This window comes from Alexandromys fortis, unplaced genomic scaffold, assembly GCF_014885135.2.
Source record: "Alexandromys fortis isolate MF-2015 unplaced genomic scaffold, M_Fortis_MF-2015_v1.1 scaffold_75, whole genome shotgun sequence".
Lineage (NCBI taxonomy): Eukaryota > Metazoa > Chordata > Mammalia > Rodentia > Cricetidae > Alexandromys > Alexandromys fortis.
In genome coordinates, this window is record NW_026067956.1 from 6,804,852 (window position 1) to 6,828,695 (window position 23,844).

Below are 23,844 nucleotides of genomic sequence, written 5' to 3' on the forward strand. Positions count from 1 at the left end.
TTTTCATCAACTGAACAAAATATTTTACATAAAACCAACATAAGGAGGGAAGGATTCATTTTGGTTTGTGGTTTAAGACGATCCACCCCGTCACAGCAGGAAAGGCTGGTGACAGGACTGTGAAAGAGCGGGTCACATGTCTGCAGTCAGAGGTCAAAGAGAAAGGATGCTAGCTCCCAGCTACCTTCCTCATTTCCCCTTTCTTCAGTCCAGGACACCAAGTCATTTGTGGTCTTTCCTGCTCTGTCCAACTTCTCTGGCAATGCCCGCAGACATGCCGCTGACTCTAAATACCATTGAGTTAACAAGGAAGATTAACCATCATAGCCACGGTATCTTACGCATGTATTTTATTTAGTGAGACTGAAGGTTTGTGTTTCTGTTACAACTCCATCCTCAGGAAGGGTCCTGTTGAAGCTAAGAGCTGATGTCAATGCCTCTAGGATATAAGCTGTGTGAGGCTGGTTCTGTCTGCTTTGTTTACTGCCCCATTCTCAACTTCTAGAATAGTGCTTGACACATAGTCAACCAAATATTTGTTTAAAATATTCTATTTGAAAAAAATTGTTAATTGATTTTGTGTGTTTGAGTGTATGTGTGTGTGTATGTGTGTGCATATTGTAGGCATGCCATGGCAGGCAGGTGAACAGGGACAGCTGGCAGGAGTCAGCTCTCTCCTACCACGTGGGTTCAGGGGAATCGAACTCAGGGTGTCAAGCTTGGTGACTTCTCCTGAAAGACATTGGAGTACTCGGGTTCATTCATAAGTACTTGACTTTAGGACTCACCTGCCTCATAATAAAAGAATGTATGCTAAACCTTATCTTCTAGGAAAGTCGTGTTTTTATCCCATTGTCTTGCTACTTACGGATGAGCAGAGGTATCTAACCTGGCTCACAGGAAGAGCAGAACATGTTGTTATTCCTTCTAAAGAGGCTTCAGAACAAACACAGAGTGGCAGCCTGGTTCCAAGTGAGAAGAATTTGATCCCCTCCCTGTGCAAACCTCTTCCACCTGCACCATGACCCCTAATAAAAAAGTACACCTCACTCAAGCCCCAACAAAAACTAGCATGCGTGTAATTAAAGTACAAGTCCCACAGAACACTTCATGAATTACAGCTGATACACTCTGATATTGTTCAAGTTATTTAATTTCATATTATTAAGATACAAATTATGACCTACCATGCTGAATCTACAAGGTTGGTCAATCAAGGACCCTTATCTTGGCTAAAAGGGCAATATCAAACTTATAGAAAACATACTGATTCAGATCCAGAAGCTCCTAAGCATATAAGGATGGTCACCATGACCTTTTCCAGGACAAAGTTTGAAGGGGCTGTGAAGTCAAGGTTCTCTAGTGTAGCAGAACTTATAGAATGAATCTCAATCTCTCTCTCTCTCTCTCTCTCTCTCTCTCTCTCTCTCTCTCTCTCTCTCTCCTCTGTCTCTCTCTCCACACACACACGCACACACATACACACACTATGCAAACAATATATAAACATAATTATATACAATGCATATAAGACATTATATAATATATATTATATAGATATATGTGGAATTTATTAGAATGACTTACAGGCTGTGGTCTAGCTAATCCAACAATGGCTGGCTCTGAATGGAAAGTTCAAGAATCCAGAAGTTGCTCAGCTATGAGGCTGGATATCTCAACTCTGGAATCCCAAAGAAGTAGGCTCAAATGCCAGAGAAAGAAGGATTTGCAAGCAAGGAAAACTGAAAAAGCTTCCTCCTTCTACATCCTTATATAGGCTTCCAATAGAAGGTGTGCCCAAGACTAAAGGTGTGTCTTCCTGCCTGGATCAAAGGAGTGTGTCTTCCCACCTCAAAGGTCAGGTCTAGAAGTGGATCCACCCACTTCAAACCAAGCCAAAAAACAAATCTCTCAAAGGTATGCCCTCAATTTCTGTATTCTAGTTAATTCTAGGGGTAGTCAAACTGACAACCAAGAACAGCCATCACAGGCTGTAAGAACCACCCATTCCCAGCAGGTAAATATAGCACATAAAGTTTATAATGACTATGATGGGAAAGATACAGACAGACAAATTATCATCTTTGTTCAAAACATCCATGGCCAGGGATTTAGGGCCACAGGCTTTATTCAAAAAGGAAGCCCAATATACAATACATAAAGAAAATAAGACACTGCAGAAACAGCTGTCCTAAAGTCCAACAAAAAGGGTCAGTCTATTGTGGAGCTGGGCAGAGCACCAGAAGACAGAAGAATGGTGCCTTCACCAAGGACTAAGGAGTCTCATGACTCCGAAGGCTGTGATCATTATCGCCCCACAGGGCACACAGGTACAACTGATGGTGGGGTTGCTCACTGACTTGCTCGCCATAAATCCCTAATCTTGCATGTTCTGAGCAAAGATGGTAGACTGCCTGTCTCTAATCGCTCTTAATTTTGTTTTTGTTTTTTTCAAGATAGAGTTTTTCTGTACAGCTTTGGTTGTGCTGGAGGGACTTACTCTGTAGACCAGGCTGGCCTTGAACTCCAAGAGATCCACTTGCCACTGCCTCCTGAGTGCTGGGATTAAAGGTGTGGAATGTTAGTGTGCTTTGAAAACTCTCAAAAAGGACACTTGGTGTGCTTCATGCATCTTTAGTCCCAGCACTTGGGAGGCAAAAGCAGGCAGATTTGTACAAGTTCAAGCCCAGCCTGGTCTACATTTAGAGTTCCAGGCCAGTCAGACTACCCAATAAAATCCTGTTTCATTAAAAAAAAAAAAAAAAAAAAAAAAAAAAGTAACAGCTCTCTAGGATGGTTTGTGTCTGCCTCGAGTTTGAAACTCCAAAACTTAAAGAAGCCATTTAAACTACCAGTAGCAAGGGCACTGACAGGCAAGTTCTCCTTCAGATAATGGGAAAAATTCTTCAATTTGCACCGATTTTTCAAAAACCAGTACCAGAGCAGTAGCAGCTGATGGTGTTTTTCTAAAGGAAACACAAAAAAATTGTATTTATACAGTTAAACAATTATCTCTGAGCCACAATGTTTTACTCTGATTAGAACAAAAGGGTAGATACTGGCAAATTACTAGGAAGCTATGTAAATAATATATCCTTCTAATGCGACCCTTAATACCAGCATTGAATGTTGTAAAAAAAAAAAAGCCAACTTGTTTACAAAAGAAAACACTAAAGACCCCTAAAGAGAAACTTAAAAAGACGGAAAACCATGGAATAACGTATTACAAATCTGAAATGATGTCAATGAACGTTGTTCTATTTAGCAAAATTACATTAAACATCACGTGAGAGAAAAGAAACATTTCAAGACACACACAAACTAAATCAATTCATAACCAGCAAGTAGGCACTGCAGAAGATACATAGTGAAATCCTCAACACAAAGGGTAAAAAGTCTCACCCAGGAGAGCACAGCATGGAACTTCAGAGAGAAACAGTGAACAGCCGGGCACTGGCTGCTCTTGCACAGACTCAGGTTCAGCATCCACATGGCAGGCAGCTCACAACTGCCCATAACTTCGGTTCCAGGGAATCTAATGCCCTCTTCTGGCCTCTGCAGGCACCAGCTATATACTCGGTGCATGGATATATATGTAGACCTGCCCCCGGGGTCCCGACAGGCTATGCGCTCAGCTGTATGTAGCCACTAAGAGCCCCTCCTGTGCTCATTCACTGTACTCCCTTTTAAAAGGGCCCTGCCCACCTCCCATCTCTCTGTCTCTGTCTCTCTCATTTTCTGCTGCTCCTGTACCCAGAGGGCGTTTCCCACGCTCCTTCCCTCTTTTTATAATCCCTTTCCCTTAATAAAAACCCCTCCACGTGAACTCTGTTGTATAGTGTCTTTCTCTCACATGCTGCTTTTTTCTAAATTACAATAAAGACACCTACACAATAAAACAATGAAATTTTTTTTAAAGATATAGACATAAGAACTTTCTGAAAAAACTCCAGTGGGTCAGGAAACAATAGCCAGAATTGATAAGTGGGACTGAGATGTATATAAAAATATAATAAAGACACCCATAACTTTCTACACTTACTAAATGAAACAATAAAAAAGTAAGAAAATTCCAGAAATGGCTAAAATAAAGCAGAAACTACCTTAAAAGAAACTGTGACCTTAAAGAAAAATAACAAGCTCAGATATTTGAAAACATCAAATTTTCTGTACAATTAATAAAGCAAAAAGACAGGATAAATTATAAGACTATAGCCCATTACCCCAAACACTCCCTATGAAAATATGTATGCTTATATACATAGAAAGATGAATATAAAATTCAATTATGTTTAATCAAGAGAATAATTTCTAATACAACAAGTGAACCAAGACACAGAAAAATGTGTTGTAGGCACATTAGCTAAATGATTTGGTAAATTCCAAGGGCAGGCAAATTTACAACAGTCGCCCACTATATAAGAAGAGAATAATTTCCAAGACACCTAGTGGATATAGGAGTGTTTAGACAACAGTGAACCCTGTCTATTTTTATTTCCTCCAATATGTACATATGTGTGGCAAAGTTTACTCTATAGATTAAGGGATTAACAATAACATGACACAATGGATAACTAGAACATTAGATTTTAAAGCTACTGGCAGCCTGTTCTCTCCTGTACCCTTAGGCCATTACTGAACAAAGGAAAGCTTACTGAGTACAAAGACTGTGATGAAGTGTGGACAACCTGAACAAAGAGACTACTCCGGCTCCAGACCGGACAGAGTGACAGCAAGAGGTCTCCTCACACTATACAACTTACACTTTTGAATGATTTATTTCAGGATTTCCTACCTGCTACATTTGAACCATGGATCAATGAAAGTGAAGAAAGCAAGACCACAGGGAAAGAGGACACAAAGGATGATACACGCTTCAGCTACAGCTTTATGGAAAGTAACATGGTGAGAACTCTATAATAGTGAACATATCCAACCCCTATTTACATAAAAACACAGAATTAAACATAAGAGGGAGAAGTATTATCTACGGAAAACTCTAAAAGCAATGCTATTTTTAAAAATGAGCATTTGTTTTATTTTTATTATTTTATGTGTATGGGTGTTTTGTCTGCATATATTTCTGTGTACTTCTATGCACCTAGATCCTGAGGAGGCCAAAAGAGGGCTTCAAATGCCCTGGAACTAGAGTTGCAATCCACCACGTGGATGCTAAGAATCAAATCCAGATCCCCTGGACAAGCAGCCAGTGCTCTTAACTGTAGAGCCACCTCTCCAGCTCCAGCAATGCTAACTTTAATTAATAACATCTTGAGAATCTCAAAAGCCTATGTGGTAATTTGAACAAAAATAGGGAGCAGCAAAGGGAGTGGCACTACTAGGAGGTGTGGCTTTGTAGGAGTAGGTGTGGCTTTGTTGGAGGAAATGTGTTACGGTGGGTGGAGGCAGGCTTTGAGGTCTCATATATGCTCAAGTCACGTCTAGTGGTTCAGACCACTTTCTGTTGCCTGCAAATCAAGATGTAGGATCTCAGCTCCCTCTTCAGCACCATATCTGCCTGTACTCCACTATGCCACACCATGATGATAACAAACTAAACCTCTGAAAATGAAAGCATCCAAATTAAATGATTTAGCTTAATAAGAGTTACTGTAGTCTCTTTGCAGCAACAGAAACGGTAAGTAACACAGCCTAAGAACTAGTAAATTATAAAGTAATAAATTAGTTAGTTATAAAGAGAAAAATGTGGACCACATCAGCAAATGTACACAGTTATTTTTCTATCACCTTTGTCTGCAGTTAAAACAAACTGCCATGTTAACCAGAAGAACTCTTCAATGAACCCACAGAACACACATAAATACTGGGTGAGCTTCCCACCCGTAACTCCAGCCTCACCAGGGAGACAGGATCCATGCAGCAAGCTGGCTAGTTAGACTAGCTTATTTGTAAGCTCTGAGTTTGACTGAGACCATGCCTCAACAAAAAACACAGAAGATCAACTGAGGAAGATTCTTGATACCAACCTCAAACCTCTATTCACTTGCTGCATGCACATGCGCACCTCAGATATAAGTCAACCTGAAAATCTATACATGTACACTATGCAGACATGAAAAGAATAAAAAGAGAGATATAAAGGACTTAAAGTAATTCACCTAACAATAGAACAGTTATTAGTTCTTTATTGCTACATGATAAACTACCCCAAACTTAATGGTTTTAAACAAGAAGTGTGTGCTGTGTCACTCAGCTTTGGAGCCATCAGGAATTTAAAAGGGGCTCTGTGAAGTCTTCTGCCTCAAAGCATCTTCTAAGGTTCCAGGGACCACTGATAACTGGGAAGTCCTATCTTTAATTTGGAGACCTCTACTAGGGCTCCTCAATCAGCCTAAAGGCCTGCCCTACTCCTCCCTCCCAGAGTTGCTTACAGAAGGGCAGGTAACCTCCACCACAGAAAGTGTTCTCTGTGGGAAAAGAAGAAGAACCTGCATCCCTCATAACAATCTCAGGGTGATGCTATCCTACCAATATACCAACTCTGGTCCACTGTGTGTTGGTATGGAAAGTGTTAACAGTAAGCATACCATCAGGACATTGAGGATTATGTTAAAAGACTGGCTATTATGCCTTCTGACCCTTGGTAATGTGATGTTTTATGCTGAATTCACTTGTCAATTTGTAAAAAGCCTAAAATATCATCAGTATCACTACCTTTAACTCAGATCCAGGTATCAGGCTGTTCCTGGTCTGTGTTTCCACAAGCATTCCCTAGGATGGTTTCTGTCGTGCTATGACAACAGCACTTGGCAAACCAAATTTGGGCTAAATCTGGTCATAGTTCTCCATTCATTGTCTATAGTTGCTTTTATGCTATAAAGTTTGGTAACTGCAATGATAACCAAGTGGCTCACAAAGTCAAAGTACTTATTGTTTGGCTTTTAACAAAACAATAATATCTTTATCTTTTATTTATATGTATGGGTATTTATATTGTGCCTGACCTAAAGAAACTGGTTAATTAGCTTAAAAGATTTGTTTTTGGTTAGATACAGATAACCCTATATATAATCTTATCCAAAAATGGGAGAGGGCCAGGGATACAGTTCAGTGGTAGAGCATGTACTTAGCAAGTTTGAAGCCCTAGGTTCTATTCTAAGTTTGAAAAAGGAGAAATGGAAAGTACATGAGGAGGTCACTGAAATTCAGCCATGTATAACTTCATTCATGGCTAAATTCTTATCTTATAGCTACGATTATATATTATATATGCATCTTTATTATTTATTTATGTGTAAGTGTCTGTCTAATGTGTGGTTGCCTGTAGAGGTCAGAAGAGAGCATCATAGTTCATGGAGTTAGCAAAATGGGTGTCAGTCATGTGGGTGCTGATTTCAAAACTTCAATCCTCTGGAGAACAAGGGCTCTAACTACAGAGCCATCTCTCCGGCCCCTATACAATCATTTTCAAGTATAAAATAATATAGTTCCCCATGATTTTTTTCTTTTCTTTTTTTTATGATTTTATTTCTACATGTGGCAATTTTTTTTATTTTTTTATTTTATTTTATTTTTTTGAGACAGGGTTTCTCTGTAGCTTTGGAGCCTGTCCTGGAACTAGCTCTTGTAGACCAGGCTGGCCTCGAACTCACAAAGATCCGCCTGTCTCTGCCTCCCGAGTGCTGGGATTAAAGGCGTGTGCCACCACCGCCCGGGTCCCCATGATTTTTTCAATCAACCCTGGTATTCTTTATTTTTCCTCCTTCCTCTCAATCCTTACAAAGCTCCCTTTCCCATTTCTCTCTTCATAGTACCCTTTCCTGCTATCTCTGTCTCTACAGCTCCTTCCTCTGACCTCCAACCCCACCCCACTGTGGTTCCTTTTTATTTCCCTGGTTTCTGTGGCTATTCCAGGTCATATACTCATTTTCTTAAAGATTTGGAGCTAGGATCCATGAGTAAGAAAATCATGTGACATTGTGCTGACCCTCAAGAGCCATAGATTAACAAAAGCCCTGGATTTAGGTATTAGAAACTACTTCAAATTGCTGATCAGGGAAGTCAAGAGACTCCCAAAACAATATTGCCCTTGGTTACTACCCAGAACTTGAAGGAAAAACTCTAATACTGAAGATATCACACACTAGAGATACAGGACTTCAAGGAATTGAGCCACAACTGATCTAGACACCTCTTCTCTGATGTCTGGCTCTCACAGTTTCAGAGGGTGTTATGTAAGCTGGCAGAGAGAGAAGCCATGAGCAGCTCTACTCAGCTGTAAAGCCTATGAACCACAACAATGCTTAGAACAGTAAGTTATCCACAATGGTGCAATAGTGGCGCTTTTATCTTGGGGGTAACAAGCAGCTGTCTAATTGGATTTAGAGCCTACTCAGCAGAAGGGAATTTACGTCCGATACTGCAAACCTAGCCAAAGAGCTATGGCTGGAGCGGTCATAGACCTTAGAGATGAATCTTCAACTGCCATGTTCCTAAATCAATATAATTCCTAACTGTATTCTAAATACCTTTACACCCATAAATAATGTAGCTCTCACTCTCACATTTTGTCTAAGAACAGTTCTATTGGGAACTATTTCTGGTGGAGGCAGAATGGAGTCTTAGCAACCTTACAGTTGCGGCCTGCTTAGGTTGTGAGTTAGGGACCCCACAATCACTTATTCTCTACATTCTGACCAGTTGTGGGTCTCTGTAATAGTCTACATCTACTGCAAGAAGATTGTACAATTTTTTAAATACTGCACAAAATTCTCAGAAGCTAATAAAAAACACAAAAAAAGAAATGAAACTGAAGTAGGCGGGCAACTGAAGTAGGTGACTGCTCGTTTGTTTCCCGGCTGCCCAGACCTGAATAAACACACAGAAACTATATCAATTCCAACATTGCTTGGTCAATGACTCTAGCAGCTAGCTCTTACATCTTAAATTAATCCATTTCTATCAATCTGTGTATCACCACGAAGTTGTGACCTACCAGTAAGGTTTGTAAGGTTCCAGTGTGTCCTTCTCCTTCAGCAGCTACATGACATCTCTTTGACTTAACTCTCTCTCTGCTAACATCTCTTTGACCTCTCTCTCTCTCTCTCTCTCTCTCTCTCTCTCTCTCTCTCTCTCTCTCTCTCTCTCCTGGCTATATTCTTTCCTGCTATAGGCCAAAGCAGTTTTATTCATTAACCAATGGCAATAAAACATATTCACAGCATACAGCCGGGAAATCCAACATCAGGTAACAGCTGTAAGCTCCTTATTAAGACTCTACCAAAAATAGTTCCTCATAGATAAGGTGACCATCTTCATGACTCAACTCTTTGAGTCATTCTTTTCCATGAATGTTAGCACATGTTGAACCGCCTTACTGGCTCTTCCTACTTATGTAAGTCTGGGAGGAGAGGTATCTTTGCATTTTGTACTCTGTGCAGCCCTTAAATTCAAGGTGCCATGAATCTTCAAAACATAGTTTTCTTAAAACTTTGCAGGTCTCTTAGGAGTCTCACTTTTTTTTCCAGCATTAATCTTGACATTCTGATGAAATAGCAGAGATGAGGATCATTCCCTTAAGATTCTTAGAAGACCTATTATTTATGAATTCGCCAGTAACACTATTAGCCATTAAGGTAGTAGGGCTTGAAAGAAACTCAAGGGAATCTGAAAATAGATCTGACTGGAAAGCCCTCTGGGGCAGTACCTTTCTTATCAACAAAGGATTTTACGACAGATCTCTCAGCATATCCTCAGAACTTATTTTCCTGACAGCACCTTGGACTGGAACCAGCTTCTCCCTACCACAGCTCTGTTGGATATGGAAACCAGAAACAGCCATGCTGGGAAAGCACTCTACTATTAAGCTAAATTTCCAACCATGAAAGGAGCTACTTCTTAAATTTTATGCCATTTGCTGAGTGATATTCTTCATGTTTACTGATCCTTTTGCTTGTTTTTTTAGTATGATTCTAACAAATGTAGTCCTGGCTATCCTAGTACTCACTGATGGGCCAGGCTGATCTTGAACTTGCAGCAATTTTTTGCCTCCACCTTCTAAGTGCTGAGTTACAGGCATTCACCACCCTACCCAGTAGACCTTTCTTTACATACTTCTCTCACATTTTACTGTAAGGAGCAAGAATAAATTAGGCAACACCTTCAACTCTGTGGGCGGTAATTTGCTCATCCACATCATCCAGTTCCTAACATACCTTTTCTAGTTTGTTCATAACTATGGTGACAGGGCTATAATGATCCTCTTTCCTCGGTTTTAATTAGATTCCCTTGAGTTTCCTTTGAGTCCTAATTGGCGACCTCATCAAAGGACATGAGTCTACAGTTTCTTTAAAACTGGGACTTCATGCTTTCATTCAAGTGGATCTGCAAAACCCACTATAATCATCAGTTACTCAAAACTGTATCTACTTCAAAAGCTATTTGTTCTGAGGCAGGAGAGATGGTTCCATGGCTAAGAACACTGACTGCTCTTCCAGAGGACACATTTCAATTTGTAGCACCCACATGGCAGCTCTGCAATTCGTTTTTGGGAAACCCTCTTCTGGTCCCTGCATGCATTGCATGCATGTGGTGCACAGATATACATGTAAACAAAACAACCATATACATAAAATAAAATAAACTCTTTTGTTCTGACAGCATCTGTCTTGATCTGCTTAAGCTGCTACAGTGGAATACAGATATTTCCACCCTGGTTCTGAAGGCTGGAAAGTGTAAGATCAAGGCCATAGCAGATTCACTAACAAATAAAGCTTGCCTGAAGATCAGAGTGCAGAGCTAGTCATTAGTTCACCATAGCGGTCAGGCAGTGGTGGCACACACCTTTAATCCCAGCACTCTGCACAGGCAGACAGGTCTCTGTGAGTTCAAGGCCACCCTGGGCTACACAAAATTGGTCCAGTCTAAAAGAGAATCAGTGCCTGGCAGTGGTGGCTCATACCTTTAACCAGAGTACTTGTGAGTAAAACATCCCAGCACTAGGTAGAGGTAGGAAGGGATATGGCTGGGCAAAGAGAGGAATATAAGGCAGGAGGAGAAAGGAGCTCACAGCATTCAATCTGAGGTTTTGTAGAAACAGCATTCAGTCTGAGGACTTGTAGAAACACAATATCCCCTTTGGTCTGAGGAGTTTGTAGAGGTTAGAACTAGAGGCTGGCTGCTCTGCTTCTCTGATCTTTCAGCTTTCACCCTCTAATATCTGATTCCAGGTTTTTATTAGTAAGACCAATTAGAATTCATGCTACATAAAAATACTTAAGTACTGGATATTTCTAACGGCTGAAATCTTAAAGATGCTAGTTTTTTGTTGTTTCTGCTGAGTCCTGATCATAGTACCTTGATTTTCGCCCTTACATTCTGTGATTTTCTCCTAACATTCTGTGTTAGAGTCTTAACTGTAATTATCTTATGGCCGCATATGTCAATCCACAGAGAATTTGTGATTGTTTCTACCTAGTATCTAAGAGTATTACAGAACTATATTCAGTTTTAATTAAACATCTCCATTTGTAGAGCTGGAGAACTGTGAAATTATTATAAATCGAAGCTCTAAAGTTCAAGAAAGTAAAAGCTCATGGCTTATTAGCAGAGTTCTTACCTACACATAGGCCTAAAGCCTCAGCAGATGGCCTGACCATCATTCCTACTTTACTGCAGGACACAAGATGTTTTTCTCTAGGACCCAGCCACCATGTACAGAAGATTTATGCCAACAGAAAACACCATTCTGGTGTTAGAGTAGAAGGGAAATGATCAAGGGTCATGTGGAATAAAGGAAGTAACTGTGAGTGAAGAGAAGGCGATAGACAAATGAGTCAAGCCAAAACTGGATGGAGGAGGAGACAGTGACAATGTTAAACTAACTATTCTATTAACTGTCAGTGGCAATCCCCTACCCAACTACTCCAATAGGTAGCTGAATTTAAAAAATGCCGTATCATCAAGGAAGTCAGTGGAATGCGAAGGGCCAGCTTGGGGAGGGAAACTCAGATCTCTGTAATCTCCACCAGCACCTGAACTCAACATCAGGGAAGAAAACTCATTTCAGGCCATCCCTTGGGAAAGTCTTTGCTGGTGAGAGAACACTCTTTCTGTTGGCACTCTGAGGATATCCTCAAAGTATCCAGTGACTCCAGCACCCGATTATATTATAAAATACATGGATTTTGGTTCTACCTCCAAAGGTTTTTATTTTTTTTACATGCCCATACATTTATTTTAAAGGGCATTTTGCTTGTTTGGTAGAGGAGGGAGGTCCAACTCTTGACTGCACACTACGGCAAATGGAATTCTATTATTTCTAAAATGGTTTTGTAAAATTTCAGTTTGGAATAGTATATTCATTCTTGCTAAATTCTTAACGTTCAATATAGTTAACAAATCGTCAAGAGAAATGATAATCCAGACCTTGGACTGTTATTACCTCACCTCAGAAAGTTTGTGTCTTCTGCAAATCTCTTCCAATGGTGCAGCTTCCAGTCACTGGTCAGCACAGTTCTGACAACCAGAAAACGCTCAGAGTTAATTCTGCAAACCATATAGAAAAGATTATAGCAAACCTAATACTGTTTCCCATACTTTTCAGTTATAGATAATTACAAACTACATTCTCTAGCATAATCAAATATAGAGAAATCAATACAAAACAAAAATATCCCTACTTAACTACTCCAATAGGTAGCTAAATTTAAAAAGTGCTTTATCATCAAGGAAGCCAGTTCCCATGAAGGGTCAGTGTGGGGAGGGGAACTCTGGGACCAGCACCTGAACAATAACACATTTCAGCCCATCTCGTCTTCTATAAAAGGATGTGGAGAACGTTGGCTGATGTAAGACTATTTTCCTCTTATCACAGCCTGGTAAACTTTAGCTCTATTATTTCACAGCAACAAACAAACAAACAAAAAAAAAAACAAAACCCCCACAACTTTGACTTGTCACAAAGAACATCTGGGCTTTAAAACTGTTTGCTCTTTTATTTTTTAACGTTAATATTTGTGTGTGTGTGTGTGTGTGTGTGTGTGTGTGTCTGTGTGTGTGGTTATGTTCAGAGTGTGTATATGAAGGTCAGAGGACAAGTATGAAGTTGGTTCTCTCCACGTTTTTGTGGATTCCAGTGATCAAGCTCAGGTTGTCAGGCCAGTGTGGTAGACACAATACATGATGAATCTACATGACAACCAAGTTTTTTTCTTCCGTTTTATTCAGCCATTTGGGACGTTGTAATATTTATCTCTACATCAATAACAGTTGTGTATGCATCACTGTGCTGGCTGGTTTTAGGCCAACTTGACATACAGGGTCAGTGGAAAGGAGAAAACCTCAGTTGAGAAAATGTCTCCATAAGACCTAGCTAGAGGGCATTTTCTAAATTAGTGACTGATGGGGAGAACTGGGCCCACTGTGGGTGGGGCCATCCCTGGGCTGGTGGTCCTGGTTCTATAAGACAGCGGACTGAACAAGCCATGAGAGCAAGCCAGTAAGCAGTGCTCATCCATGGCCTCCGTATCAGGTCCTGCCTCGCTTGAGGTGCTGTTCTAACGTCTTTCAATGATGAATAAACCAAATAAGCCACATAAACCCTCTCTTTCCCATGTTGTGTTGGTCATGGTGTCTTATTACAGCAATAGTAACCCTCGCTAAGAAAATCCCCTAGCAGAAATCAGGAAAACTTACACTTCTCTCCTTTAGTACACTACTCTTGCATGAAGAATATATAAACCACCAATCTGGAGTTTGCATCTTCATTGTCCAAGCAGGTTTAAACTGACCCTTAGCTCCTGATGTTCTTTGTTCTTCAAGGTGGATGTTTACCCTGCAATAATGTATGATAATAAATAAAAGTAATTTAGGCCTGAGAGTCTCATGGACCTGTGTTTAATCTCCAATCTTCCACTTAATATTTGTATAAACTAATCAAACTACTTGAAAACTCTCTGGACCCATAAAAAGAATCCTAGGTTGCAATGTGTAGATCAAATGACACAACAAAAATGAAGAAACCAATGCCAGCATAACATAAGACTGCAGCGTAATTGGTCATGTCCTCTCTCCCCCTAGCTTTTTCCCCACCCTTCCCTCTGTCTCAACAGGCTCTTGGTCTGTAATCCAGGATGGCCACAAGGTCTCCCTTTGCCCACCACCACCTTGCCAGTGCAGGGGCTACAAATGTTGTGAGAAGACATCTGACTCGGGGGACAACTATTATGTTTGGTGCTCTTCTAAGTAATTTTGCCTTAATTCAGTCTGTACAAAATGCCTTTCCAGTGTAAATTTTCTTAAGTCATAGACTTGATGAACTTGCTTCGAATGATTATCAATATTCAGCAACACAAAATACACCTAGTAATGCATACCTCTCTAAAAAGTAACACACCCAAATCCTACAGCCAAACATACCACACACCACTGTATAGTCCAAATCTATGCACAAAAACTACTAGAAAGTTCCTTTTATTGTGTGTTGATGCTCCCAAAGTGTAAAAATTCTTTTACTTTTCAGGGTTTTTTTTTCATTAATCATTTTATTTAATTTTGTGGATGAATGTGTAAATAGTAGTGATTCTGAGGTCAAAATATAAGCAAGTTATCTTAAGAGAAAGCTCTCTTTAATTGTTGGCATCTTCTCCTGTCTTTAGGGGATTCTATGGATTGTTTCTCCGGAGAAAGGGTGATTTGGAAGGGCACCACCAACCTAGAAACTGTCCTTTTATTTATTGCTTGGCTGCACTACACAACAGTATATCCAGTCAATCTCCTATTAATGGGCACTTGAAATGTTTCTGATTTTTTAATTAAGTGTGATGGTTAATATTAAATGTTAATTTGGTGAGATACTGAGTCAATTAAGAGACACAATTCAAGCCGGGCGGTTGTGGCGCACGCCTTTAATCCCAGCACTCGGGAGGCAGAGGCAGGCGGATCTCTGTGAGTTCGAGACCAGCCTGGTCTACAAGAGCTAGTTCCAGGACAGGCTCCAAAACCACAGAGAAACCCTGTCTAGAAAAAAACAAAAACAACAACAACAACAACAACAAAAAGGACTAGGTGAGGGGAAAAAACTCTCCCTCAGAATGAGTGCACCTTCCAACAACTGGCCCAAATATAGGGACCAGAGAAAAAGGTGTTGTGGCCAGACTGCCTTGTTTCTTGCTAGTGAGTATAGATGTCGCTGTTGCTGCTGCGAGCGCCACCGCGTTTCAGAGCTAAGACTCCTGCTCCTTTAGCCTTCCAAAACTGAAATCCAGAGATCCTCCAAAAATCTTCAAAGTCTTGAGCACCAAATTAGGACAGAGGCATCCAGTTCCATAGATCAAACACCTACTGGGTTCTTAGCCTCTCCAGCATATGGATAGTCATTTTTGGAGTACCTACCTGCTAACATGTAAGTCACTTGAATGAATCTTTTTAAAAAGATTTTACTGGTTCTGTAGACCAGGGCACCCTGTCTAGTAGCAGCAGTGCTCAGTGACCAACAGTCCAGAACTGTGAGAGTGTATTTTCTTAGTGTTTCTAGAAGAGATTGCTAAAAGTTTAATGCCTGTGCTAAAGGATACATGCATGTGATTTTCCTGGATTCAGCAGGATTCCCCCCTCCCCCAGATACTTTGTTAATATATCCACATTTACAAGCAATGTACCCATGTGCCTATTTTCCCACCAGCTGGTCCTAGATTTTGTTGAGAAATGCTTAAGAGCAGTTTTAATTGTGTGTGTGTGTGTGTGTGTGTGTGTGTGTATAAACATTTGTAGGCACATGGACATGTAGGCAAGAAGTTTGTTTTAGTGTCTTCCTCTATCATTCCATGCCTTAAGTTTTGAGATAGGAATGCTCACAGATTCTGAGTTCACCCACTGGCTGGCTAGGCTGGCTGGTTAACTCCAAGGACCATATCTCTACTACCCTGCTTCCTAGTCCCTCACTCCTCCCAGTGTTGGAGCTGCAGAAACAGGCTTCTCTTTCTGGCTTCTATGTGGGCTGGGATCCAAACCTAAGTCCTAACGCTCGCAGAGCAAGCACATTACCAATGAAGCCATCTCCCTAGCCCTCCCTCAACAGTCCTGGCTCTTCAGCACAGCTTTAATTTGAACTTCTTTGTGACTGAAGCTGGGACCTCTTTTATCCAGCTATCATATGACTCCTCTTCCTGTGAGGTCTCTTCAAATCTTTGCATGAGTTGCCTAGATTTTCAGAAACTGGTTTTAATTTATACTAGCTTCAAACATTTACCTCATTTTGTCATCTGTCTTTGCTTGCATTTTTCACCATGTAAATACTTTTTTTCAACACATTGGGATTTATCCTGATTTCCCCGACAGTGAGTCATGGTTATAAAAACCTTGGCTTATGATTTCACACTTTAGCCAGGTTGTACCACAGCTGTTTTGCTCAGTGTTGCTATTGAGAAGTCTGTTGCTAGCCTCTTTGCTTGCTGGAAACCCAAGGGAAATTTTCTTCACTGTCTTGAAAGTTTCCCTAATCTATAACTTGATGCTGATCACTATGGGTCAACATTCCTAACACACAGGATCGCTTTTAAAATGGGGAGAGGGTCAGCATTGCCTACACAGTTTTGGTCATGCTAGGTCACCACTGTACCAATGACACCTTTAGTCTGAAGGCCTTTTTAGTGTGAACACTTGAGTCGTCTCTATTTAAAGGATGCTTCCATGGACAGAAGTTTAAATATCAGCCCTACTATTGTTTTACTTCTCAGGAACTTAAATCTTTCATCTTGTATCTTAATCAACTCCTAGATATTCATGATGTGACTTTGAAAGAGAACACATACCTAAAATATAAGGCCCTGGGTTCAGTCCTTAGCATAATATACATCTGTCTGTTTCTTTGCTGTGTGCATACACACCTGTGTATCTTTCTAGTCCCATTTTCGTTTTTTTTTTTTTTATGGCTGTCTTCATGACTTGTTCAGTATGCCTTATTTCCCTTTATATACCTCAGAGTTTAGTTTCATTTTAAAAGATATATTTTCTTAGTTCAAAAAATTCATCTTCACACCCTTTTTGTTTTTGCTCTTTTGGGGTATGAGTAGGCTAGGTTTGTTGGCAAGGGGGCCCCCAGGAACCTACAAGTGGAATTACAAGTCTCAGTCACCAAATCCAGCTTTTTTACTTGCGTTATGGGGACTGAATTCCTATCTTGGTGCTTGCTTGCAAGGCAAGCATTTTCTGATTGGGCTATCTCTCTAGCCCTAGAAGTTCCAATTATCTGATGGCAGTTGGTTCATCAGGCAATCAACCCCAATCTTACAAGCTTCTTTCCTGGTGGCTAGCTTACATGTGCTAGAAGCTGCCATGTAGGCTGCCGAGGGAGGGAAGTCATCAAGTCTTGCCCACTTGTGGAACCTGTGAGCTATAACATCTGACCTGGAAGGTGTGTCCATTAGTGCGATAGTGGCACAAATGTTACAGTTAACCAACAACTTTCTACTTGGACTTCAGTCTCACTTCGTGTCTGGTACTTTAAAACTAGGCAAGAACCTATGGCAGGGGAGGCCATAGCCCTACCACTATTATTTCGCTCAAGGAAATCAAACTCCCTTCTACATACTTATCCTTATACCCATAGACCAGTGCAACTCTCACCCCTCATTGCTTCTTTACGTAGTGGACAGAAGTTAGTACAAACACTGGTCAAGTGCAGAGAATGACTGTGCCCGGCCTAAACGGAACCTCTGCACCACACCCCTTAGTGCCCTCCCTCACGAGGCAGGGAAGAGTGCAGGAAGGGTTGGCGGTCTGGTGACTGCTATGAAGTGCTGTCTTCGGGACATGGTGACACCACTGCAGTCACGAACTCCAAGCAGCTGTGGCCACGAGATATGCACAAGTTCCAGCAGATGAGCAATCCAGCATGGAAAGGGGAGGGGCGCGTGAGGATAGTAGACAGAAGCTGGAAGAGGAAGAGGAAGTCTTGCTCAGGGGTACGGCCCAGGGCAATCTGCCCATACGCCAGTGGATGGTAACCTATACCCATAGGTATATAATGGGCAGTAGTTAAAGGACTTGGTGGGGAAAAGTGGGGGGGAAAGACCTATGCTGTTGGAAGGGGGATTGGAGTCTGGGATGAGTTGGAGAAGGTAGCGGGAATGGATATGATCTAACCACATTACATTGTATTTGTAATGAATTAGCAGAGAATAAAATAATTTAAACTGATTTATGACTTTCTGTATCTATAAACTTCATGCAGTTCCTTCCAGAAAAGACCTCATCATCAGAACAACCTGAATCCATCCATCTTCCTAAGACATTCAGCTCAGGCATGTCTAGAACTTTTATTTCCCCTAAAATAGATTTCCTGACATTTTTTCCAAGTCACTTGTCTTTTTTTTTTTTTTTTGTCCATAACTGAAAAAAAGGTTCAGTTTTAAAATCCAACCATTTTATGACTACATCTCAGTGTTAAGTGTTCTGGGCTGAGTTCCAGATTTTGGGGTGCCTTTCAACATAGTCAGCCTTTAGTGTTAAATGTTCAGGAACTGTGCCTCTGGCAGTTATTGTAGTCCTTTGCTTTACAGGGTTCATTATGAAAACATGAGCACAAAGTTTACCATTTAAACCACTTTTAGCCGTTCAATCTACTGGCAGTAAGTATACAATGTTATACAGCCACCACTGGACTTCAGTTTACATGAGAGAAACCCTTTATTTGGCCATCTGTCCTGTCTTTTCTTTTAAGAATGTAGTCCCTGACTTGCTAGGAACTCACAGAGGATCCACCTGCCTCTGCCTCCCAGGCTCTGGGATTAAAGGTCTGTATTACCCATGGCAGTTTCTGCCCTCTTTTGAGTTCTGATTTCTGTCTCTCTTATTGTTCCACCTGTGGTGCGGATTTATCATTTTCTAATTGGCACTAAAAATGCCTGCTTTTCTCAAGATTTCCCTGAGTTCTATAAGCCCTCATTTGTTACTCTTGTAAGGTGTAGCTATGTTACTTCCAAGATCCCTTTCTTTCTGATATTCCTGTGTCTTTAGAAGATTTCATTTAGACTAGACACAGTGGCTCACACCTGTACCTCTAGCATTACGGAGAGAGAGGCAGAAGGATCAAGTTCAGCCAGCCTCAGCTACAAAACATACAAATCAAAGAACAAAAGACTTCACCGTTGTTACAGTTTCTCTAAGCTGAAATACTTAAAATTACCATTTTTATCTCCTTTGAGGCCACATTTCTATAGTATCTTTTCATAATATAATCTAATGTATGAACTTTTATTTTTCCTTATAATTTGCTATATATTTACATATTTTCCTGATTGAAAAAGGGCTCCTGTGTTAGTTTTACGCATGGGTTGGAGCTTTTGAAACTGTATTTGCCCAATGACCCGAGTTGTTTCCAGTTTTGGCGGTGGTGACAAACAAAATTGCTATAAATACCTACAGAGAAACAAATACAGGTTTTCATCTCTTCATCAGAGAAGAACATCATTAAGAGAAATGCAGGTTAAGCCTGATGTAAGATACCAGTCTCTCTCTCCTGTAACAGCAAAAATGTAAACAAAGAACCAAACACTGCCAGTGCCAAATGCTGGCTGAGCTTTCTATGTGCAGACGTACTTCCCCACGACCTGATGGCTGTAGCAGTGTGCAGATGCACTCACCCAGCCCAAGGCTGTGCTCTTCACGCTATACATTAGAACAGCAGTCTAGTCCTTGCTGTGCAGTGCTCTTTTTATCCTCACAAGCTGTTTCTCCAGATACCCACGTTTTCATTGGACATAAAACAGCTACCCCCAAAAACCCTTTCAAAAAGTCACGACTCAACCCACGATGACGATCATGCCACAATGTACAATGTGCAAACTATTCTGGTAGTTCCATTTTTTTTTCACAAGGATAAAGCTATAGGAGAGCATAAAACTTGGATTTAGGACAGAAATCTCAAGGTCCAAATCAGGAGCAGAAGGAGAGAGAGCATGAGCAAGGAACTCAGGACCGCGAGGGGTGCACCCACACACTGAGACAATGGGGATGTCCTATCAGGAACTCACCAAGGCCAGCTGGCCTGGGTCTGAAAAAGCCTGGGATAAAACCGGACTCGCTGAACATAGCGGACAATGAGGACTACTGAGAACTCAAGAACAATGGCAATGGGTTTTTGTTCCTACTGCACGAACTGGCTTTGTGGGAGCCTAGGCAGTTTGGATGCTCACCTTACTAGGCCTGGATGGAGGTGGGTGGTCCTTGGATTTCCCACAGGGCAGGGAAATTTGATTGCTCTTTGGGCTGACGAGGGAGGGGGGCTTGATTGGGGGAGGGGGAGGGAAATGGGAGGCAGTGGCGGGGAAGAATCAGAAATCTTTAATAAATAAATAAAAATTAAAAAAAAAAAACTTGGATTTAATTTCTTCAGGACACTCCTAGAAAAGGTCAAGACAGACTTCTTGGTTGATGCATCTTGGAAAGGTGCTTCCTATCCAATGATGCAAACCCACCTGAACCAGTTACTAAGGACTTTTATTTCTTATATCCCGGAGGTATTTATCTAGAAATTAAAAAAAAATAATTTCACTGATTCCATATGTCCTTCATTTTTACAAGTTCTTGTTTTGTTTTTTTTTTTTCTTTTAAAGAAGTTGTTTTTCCTCGTCCTTTGTGTTCTTTTCTATCTGGTTTTGTCATTGATACTCACTTGCGAGAAAAAAACAAGACTATGAAAATACAGACTTTCTGCACCAGTGTGTCCTACGTTTTAGCACTGCAATACAGTGCTGTCAACCATAAACTCAAGTCTGCGGTAAGATACTGCACAATCGAGTTACAAACAACAGCTTTCCTGGGCCTCAATTTGGACACCTAACTGTAATGCCTGAGAAAGTCTTTATCATGCCTCTCCACCGAAGCTTTATGTGAGACATACTTTAAATGAGCAGACATTTATCACACAGGATATTCGTCATTACTTTTAGTAAGAGGCATTTCCTCCCAAGGAATCCCAGCTGGCTTAACTAACTTAACTTCCTTAGCTGAAGGAACTCTTAAGAGCTGAGCCTGGCACAATAACCCAAGGATATATAAGCTCTCCTGCTCGCTTTAGCTGTTTTCATTTTAAACAAAGCAAAACCTGACTAATTCTGATTTGTTAGGTTAGGTCCTAGTCCCAGCATGTGTCAGGCAGAGACACACTCAAGTCCCAACCTAGTCTGGACTACAGTAAAACCCACTCTCAAAAATAAAACAAGTAAACAATCCCCAGTCTCAAACACAAAACAAGCAAACAATCACTGATGGTGATACGTATTGATAATGCCAGTGCTCAGGAAGTTGTCAACCTGGGTTACATAGCAAGATTCTGATCAGTCTCCAACTAGCTCAGCTGGAGCTCCTAATAGTCTCAAATTACTATGTCTTGCTATTTTCCTTCAGGAACGTAAACTTTCTATTGTTTTATGTCTTCTAGTCCCGGTTGGTCTGGACCTCATGATCCTTATGCCTCAGCCCGGCATTGCAGGCATGAGAAAACATGCCTGGCTTGCTACTAGTAGCTTAGTGATTAACTGCAAGGTTAGCTATTCCTGGGCAAAGGAACTATCTGCAGACAGACATCTTTTTTTTTTTAAGAAGTCCGCGACACTGTTCTTTATACAGCTAAGGTCCTTAAAAACAAAACCATTTACTGTGTGTGTGTCCATGCACGTGCAGTTCAGAAGGCAACTTGTGCGAACTGGTTCTCTACACCCACCATATAGGTCCTGGAACTGAACTGTTCTCAGGCCTGGTAGCAGGTACCTCACTTCACTGAGCCATCACCCAGGCTCCAAGGCCAGAATCTTAAAACTTTCTTTTCTCTAGATTTAGAGAACTCAGGATATCTGTCTTTGGATGGTATCAAAGTATAGATTGTTGGGGAATGTTATTTTCAGGCGTGTGACTTTTGTTTACACTGCATTTGTTTAACTCTGTGAAGTTGTGACTCTCTGCCTGTCTAAAACACCTGATGGTTTAATAAAGAGCTGAAGGGCCAATAGCGAGGCAGGAGAAAAGACAGGCGGGGTTGCCAGGCTGAGAGTATAAGGAGGAAGAGACCTCTGGGAGGAGGGAGAATGAGGAGCGAAGAGGACATTAGTGCCCAGCCAGCCACGGAGAAAGAAGTAGAGAAGGGTATACAGAAGTTAAGAAAGATAAAAGCCCAGAGGCAAAAGGTAGATGGGATAATTTAAGAAAAGTTGGTTAGCAACGAGCCAAGCTAAGGCCGGGCATTCATAACTAAGAATACACCTCTGTGTGTGATTTACTTGGGACCTGGGTGGCGGGCCCCTCAAAAAGCCAAAAGAGTAAAAGATCACACAACAATAGATCACGGATTTGCTAATCTCATTCTCTAACTAAAAATAAATCATCTTGAACTGGCTCAGAAATCATGTGTTTTTACCTGAAAAACTACAGCAATTGGCCTAAGAAGACAAGAGTTGATTGGTGCCTCAAGGCTAATCCAGTAGAAGGGTGATAGAAACCCTACTCATCATGAAGACTTCCTGACCCTTGCTTCTCCCTACCTCTTTAGTAAAGCTCTTTGTACCCAAATTCTTCTCTAAGTGGTCTTTGCTGGTGGCAGTTTCCCATCTTCTTTGATATCTGTCTTTCCAAATCTTTTCCTGAACCACTGAGGAGCAGTGGGGAGCAGCCAGACCTGATCAAGTAACAGCAGCAATTACTTCCAAAGGAATGTACTTGTTAGTATTGGGAACCACTGCTGCAAACACAAATGAAAAGCAAAGAAAGCTCCATGTCCACAGATAAATAAGGGGCCATACACATGATATTTGAGGGGACAAAGTCTACCCACCTAGCCTCAGAGAACCATTATGAATGGTACCAAAAGGGATGAAATTATTACATGAATTTGCATGACCGTGTAAAAATTACTTGAAATAAATAAAGGCACAAAATTCGGTTATTAGCATTTGCAAATACTTGTCCTCTAACAAAACAGATTTTATCATTCCATTAGGAACGTGGTATGTATACATACATACACAGGACACGAAGCAGCCACATCGGTTCATAAAGGGAGCCACGTGGTGAGAGCGTCGGAAGGGTGGGAGTGTGGGTCCCTGACAGCTGTGTGCACCATGGGCACCTGCATAGCTAATATTCTTCTACGTGGGAAAGCTCATCCTCTAAGACCACATTTACTTTTTTGTATCTCTATCATAGTAGCCAAACTGTATCTTAATTAAATTCCAAGCTAAGGACTATAGGACTTGTCATGAATATAGTGGCATATAAATTGTTTTACTAAGACAGAGTCTCACTACAAAGACTAGACAAGACTCAACACTGGAACCTGCCTACCCCAGTCACCCTGGGGACTGAGACCTGGGGACTGTCACACCCAATAAAATGCTGAATTTAGTGAAGGAGAAACAGCAGAAAGATAAAAGGAAAGCCATTCAGGAACTGCAGCTGTAGTCAAGTTATTGTATAAAAAAGGATTAATTTGATTTTAAATCTGACCACCCAGAAGACTCCTCACATCAATGATCAGGATAATACAAAAAACACGAGGGAAGAAGTATGTTTGTATTAAGATCTGTCAAGACTATCTGAAATGTGTTTTTAGTGCTTGAGCAAAAATTTGACATATCGCTCTTACTTGCATTAAAAAGTTAGTTTAAGTAACAGGAACAGATGAGATTGTGAACACAGAGTTAAAGGATAACCAGGAAAGGGTGCCTCTATCCTTTAAGAAAAATAAAGCAACAAGGAACACAAAGGCTTCCCAGGATGCCTTCCACTTAATCCTCAGTAGCTAGAGTTGTGTCCCTCACATTTCACATCTGGCAGTCTCTTCCAAGAGATACAACAAGTGTTTTCTACTTCACAAGGGGGAAGAGGAGG

At 40.9% G+C, this 23,844-nt stretch overlaps 1 protein-coding gene across 4 annotated transcripts in view; it reads right to left on the reverse strand.

Moving 5' to 3' along the window:
- Window positions 1-23,844, reverse strand: part of Cab39l (calcium binding protein 39 like) — a 98,807-nt gene that overhangs the window by 73,150 nt on the left and 1,813 nt on the right. For 2 of the 4 annotated variants that reach the window (XM_050152258.1, XM_050152257.1), the window contains exons 2-3: window positions 13,657-13,795; window positions 12,409-12,477 (exon numbers count right to left, since the gene is read on the reverse strand). The gene's annotated coding sequence lies outside the window, so the exon portion shown is untranslated. Of the gene's footprint in view, window positions 1-12,408; window positions 12,508-13,656; window positions 13,796-23,844 lie in introns of all 4 variants that reach the window. The other 2 variants (XM_050152259.1, XM_050152260.1) reach the window with 2 other exon arrangements.